Below are 5852 nucleotides of genomic sequence, written 5' to 3' on the forward strand. Positions count from 1 at the left end.
TTGGGTCGGTTTATTTACCGCCACAGACTCGTCTCCAGCAGTGGACTTCTTGCTGCAGATTTGACATTCAGATGTTCCTCAGTAATTGTCTTAAAATGATTTAATGTTTCAGAATCGGAAAGAAAACGTGGCTGGAGCTGCTGACCTCTTCAGGAATCAAGCCCGAAATCTCCCAAAGCCTGGAGGAGTGTGTGAAGACGAAGTGGTTGAAAAACATAGTCAGTTCGATGTATGCCGATGCCGTTTGCTGCGAAGATGAAGGGCAAATCTACTGAGACACACGATTCTGGGGGGCGGCATGACGCTATGAAGGGGGAGGTTAAATTCTGCAGCTTTTTACTCGCCTATAGAAGGATAGGAAATTATACATTCCCCCGAAATAGCTACCATTCTCTCAATTGTTAATAATGAAAGCCTTCAGTCAAGACCTGCCTGGACTCTGCTTACATTAAACACGACAAAAGGCCACCGCGACAGGCCGGGTCTTCTTTCATGTTACCAGACTGAGTGTCCAATAGAGAGCAACCAATGGATGTACCATATTAACGCAGAACTTAACTACAGCGGCGTTAATTTGTGCCGGAAATGGGGGGGGGGGTGACTTGCCCCGCCATGAAAATGTGAAAAGCGCGGGGGGGGGGTGAAACCATAGACTGTATAAAGAGAGCGATGTACATGATATTGATGTGAATCTGAAAATGTATTCAGAATGGCATATCTGTGGCTTTTAAAAATAACTGTCCCTTTTTGAGTGCTGTTGAATGCATATTAATCGTGGAAATCTGAAAAATTCTTCACAATTCGCTTTAATTTTCTGCTCACCACAAAAAAAATGTGGGGGATGAGTCAATAGCCACCACCACGTCAACAAGTATGGGGGATATATAACCCCATTCCCCGAGATTTACCCCAAGATTCTCTACCAACAGAGCGATTAAAGTAGTTGTGAACGTAAAAAATAAAACAAAACAAAAAACACAGCAACAGATTCATGAATAAACTGACAATCGATCCCTGTTACTCCTAGCTTTTGATGGGTCAGTAGTTTTTTAACTTTTAATCTTAGTTTTTGTGCATGAGTGTGTGTGTGTTTTGTTTGAATGTCTGGATTTTGTTTGCTTTGTTTCTGATCTATTTACAGTTTATTGTCAACACTTACGCCATTGGAGGATTTTTCTTCGAAGGACGTTTTTGCCGTTTGTTTTTTCTTCTGTGTGTATGTTATTCTGAACAATCAGAGTTAAGGAATTTGCCGTAATGCGATTGTCTGTCGGACACAAAACAGAAAAGATAAACAGTGCATAACTTGTTGAGTGAACTTATTGAATGATCATGCAAAATAGAATGGTAATTTTCGGACAGATCACACTCTCGAGATCTTTCCTTGGATTTTCAGAGGAACTAGATAGGACTACCCTTCCAGTTTTGTCTTTATTGTTCATTTCACGCGCCTTGCACCCAAGACCCTGGAACCCATCGTGACCTTTCATCCCAAAATCAACCAAACACACTCCTAGATCCTCTGTCACTTCGTGGTGCATAATATGGGCCCAAACAACAGCTACTGTTGTGCTATGAAAATGATCCCGCCTTCCCACGAGACTGGAAACTCGACACTTGCCGCAGAGCGCCAACCGGTGCATCTTTTATACCGGGTCAAGTGCGTTTATTTTGAAATCCAGTCGGCGAAGAAAAAGTTGGTCAACTGTGGCGAGGCGTTTACCCACGAAAGTGGAAGTGTTGATTCTGAAAGCGGGCTGGGTCCCTGGGCTCAAGGTTCTCGTGTCTATAAGGCACTTCAACACTACAAAAGGAGCAAGGGAAAAAAATAAAGACTTGTTTCCCCCTTTTAACAATATCGAAATATGATTCTTCGAGTGGTTAGGCTGAGTTCGGTTAAAATATCATAGTGTCGTAATACGGTGCTCAGCCGTTCCGAGTAAGTGGAATAAAAATAAGATATCACATCAGGAGGTGATACATTTGAAGAGTCGACACGACATCCGTGCAAAGAGGAGGAATTATGTGATATAAAAGGGGGAATTGTACTGATGGAAGGGAGTACCCAACATAGCCACTTTCGTGTAGTTGGACCATAGAAAAAGTTTAAAAGTTTTTGTTTTTGGCCCCGATTATCGTGTTGTTGAATAATTGAATAACATCCCCAAACCTCGCCTGTGCTTTGCTGGTAATCATTTCCAATTTCATTTGAACCCCTTCGCACATAGCTTTCCGCCAAGGCCATAATTTATGGATATTTAGCGGGCATAACAACTATAGACAGAGATGGAAACATGCTGAGCCACGAAGCGACTGAAACCGGTGGCAAAACCAGGGGGGGTGCACGGACCGGAATTTGCCCTCAAACTTCTTGATGATGTTCAAGCCCTCACCCCCCCCACACACACCCACACCGGGTTGCTGCGCCACAGAGGCTAGGACTAGGATGTCCGGTTATATTATATACCGGAGCTCGTAAGTTAAGATGTGCCGTATTGTATCCTTGTTTTTCAGAAAGAAGAAAAGAATGTTAAAAACTGCGGGGGGCACAAGCCCCCTAGTGCGCGCCACTGACTGGAGCGGAGACTACGAGTGTAAAGCGGACTCGCACACGGTGGTCTCCATCCCAGTCGCTGTCTGGCTATGCAGCTTCGCTAAGCTATCCTGTCTACATGGTAATGTCGGCAAATTAAGTCTTGGAGGCCTCATAGCGAAACGGTACTTCCCGCTGTGCTCCCTGTGGAAGCGATGGTAGGAATCATCCATCTAGCCACAACTTCATGGGGCAATGTCTGGGATCAAAATTCACTTTTTAAGAGATCAGAATGATACAAACCACAAGCTTGCCGAGCTTACTAGGCTGCCCTTGTGACCAACTTCAAGCTGAATATTGCGCGTGTGATCAATGTTTCTAATTTTGTTTTTCAGAATTTATAGCTGTGTGATGTCTCCCCTCCCCGCTCCCTCTCTATAAACTGTGAAAACATTGTTGATTTATGACTTCGCACTTGTGTTCCATTTGAGTCGTTTGGAGGATTACAAAATGACAAATATATGCAACATAGATTTATTTCCGGCTTCCGTAGGCTCAGCGGGGGAGTGTAGTCAATCTACCCCGGACATATGCAGCATTCGCCGAATATCCCGAGTCCGGTTGGATGTGTCTGAACAAATACGAGTAAATTTATGGGGCTCTGTATCTTGCACACGGATGTTGTAAAAAGATACTTCTACCGTAAATAATGACGGACAAAATACAGTTCTGGGACTGGAAAGCACCGAGCAAAATTCACTGTAAACAGATAAGGACACAGAGCGTATGTCGCCATGATTACATGTAGTTGTTGTTGGGATGGATTTCCTGGTCAGGCTACAGAACAATCTCGTGATAGTTCGACATCCACGTGCAGAAATAGTAAAGAATTCTTTAGCACAAGTGAAAGTTAAAGTAAAATATGGAGCGAGGGAAGCAAATTTTACCAAAATCGTTTTTTCTAAGAGCTTTTGTGCTGAGGCTTGGACTATACACAAAGACAGGGGAAAAAAAGACGTGGAGTGGCGTTTCGCGGAATTTCCTCCAAAATACGTCGTTCGCGGGCATATTTCGTAATTTCAACACAGCATTTATTGAATTCAGGATACAAGGCACTTGTGAACGACATTTTGAGCTGTCTTCGTCGGGTAAAAATGTAAGACAAAAGTGTTGAAAAAAATTCGCATAGTTTAAGGACATTTATACCCTGGACAATAGTCGCAATGTAATGCAGACGTCGTCCAACCTCGGCTATGTGAGCTATAAAACAAATTGTGCTAAAAAACTGCGATACCGTCGCGTTGGGGGGGGGGTACCATCCACCATGCATTCTCGGTCGACGACGTGCTTGGCGCATCAAACCTAATCTAGTCTGAAGCTACTAGTCAGTATTTCACCCTGCGTTCAGCGTAGTACGTGTGGTGTGGTGTATAGTAGCCTGAAGTACATAACAATTTAATTGGACGTGGTCGGAAAGGAGCCTTGTTAATTTCTTTTGACTTCATGCGTTCGGCCTCGGGGAGAAAGCAGTGACTTTTTTTTAATTTAGGGCAGTGGAAAATCCTTTTAAACTAGAAAATAATAGGTCTATTAATGTTGAAGGTTTTCCGAAAACGAAAGTGAAAAAAGTGCAGAAGCTGATTCAAAATTACGTTGAAATTTGTGCCCCTGCACATTTTCAACGGGCCGCCCACTGCTTTTTGCCTCCACATGCCATTTATACGCATGCGCACATAAATTAGAAATTGTTAGTCTAGTGGAAGGGTCTATGGACGCTACTAATGCCCGAGCCGCAGCGTTAAGCACATATCTATTCCTATTCATAAATACCATTTTTAAGTCATAGAGTCAAAAGAAGTCAATATATGATGGATTTTCAGGGATTTTTATACTAGAATTTTACTATTATTTTCCACAACACCACGTCCATTTTATGGTATATTCCGTTGTTTTCCAATAGAATCTCCTTACATGGACTTGGCGCGCGCGTGGCGAGCCGCGTGCACACAGACTCTTGACCAATCAGAATCGATTAAACTGTCTCGTTATCCAGATGCTAGCGTGTGATTTACTCAGCGAGCATAATCACTTCTCAGCGGGCATTATCAAATATTAATAATATTAAAAATGTCAAGTTGGAAGTTCTTGAATACGGAGACTGTCAGGGGTATTTGTGTATAAAGTTTAAGGCACTTGCACATTGGCCAGTTGCAAGAGGTATCCAACGCGTGCGTACCAACTGCTTGAGCTTGCGTTATCAATGGCCTGTTATTCTGGTTACGGAATTAGCACATCAAAAGAAATCACCGCATTAAATTTCTTGACGGTACTTGACGGTGGCTATAACTAATTTGTTAATGGATTCAAACAAACTGCATGGAATCAAACTTCTCAGGATGGGAGAACAACAGAAAAGTACATTTCTTCCACAATAATGACATTAATAATCACGAACAAAAGTTGGCTGCCTGACTCATGGCCGGTTGGTGACACAATTAAAATCGCTAGCAGCTTCAGTTTTAAGAACAAGGTAATTTTATCCAATGATTGAAACTTCACAGTCACTACTCGAGGTCACTCTGTCAAGCCGCCATTTAAAGATTTCAATTGGAATGGTTACCACTGCGATGCTGATGGACAATTGTGCCAAATTAAATTGATTTAATGACTTTTCAGCGAGGGTGCAATTTCCCACTAAATGAATTCTCCTCTCCGGCAGCTACAGGAGGTTGCCATTACGCAACAGAATAAAGAAAATTGACGATAATTCTGCTGTCACTGTGATGAGTACATTCTAGATTGTGAGAAGGATGACCCAGTCTGCGGGAAACTTTTTTGTATTTGAAACTTTGGCATAGTGAATGATTGTAACATACATGGGCCTCCTAGACGCGACAGCGCCAGAGACGACAGGGCAGCGCAGGTGGTCACGGGAAAGAGGGAGACAAGGACAGAAGAAATTGCGCGAAATGCAGAATAGAGAAAAGAGGAGACGGGCACATTCGGGGAAGCGACAAGACATGATGAGAGCGGGGGAGGCGCGGATAGATATACAAGGCAAGATATGGGACGGAGGGGTACCCCCCTTACCTGTTCAATCCCTATACACACTCTAGACTATTGTTACCTAACACACACCCCCCAGAAGTCTGTAAAGAATTCCTGAGATTCCGATCAAACAATGACCAACACAAAGGCGGGGGGGGGTTTCTCTCCGTCCCATATCTTGCTTCAAATGCAGATAGATGTGATGAGACAAAGGTGACATCGTTGCTTATTCATTTTCAATCCTCTAAGCTTGTTTGAGATAGACGTTGAC

The sequence above is a fragment of the Acanthaster planci genome, linkage group LG10 (assembly GCF_054643075.1).
Source record: "Acanthaster planci isolate LZ-2023a linkage group LG10, COTS_SCS, whole genome shotgun sequence".
In the NCBI taxonomy this organism is placed as follows: domain Eukaryota; kingdom Metazoa; phylum Echinodermata; class Asteroidea; order Valvatida; family Acanthasteridae; genus Acanthaster; species Acanthaster planci.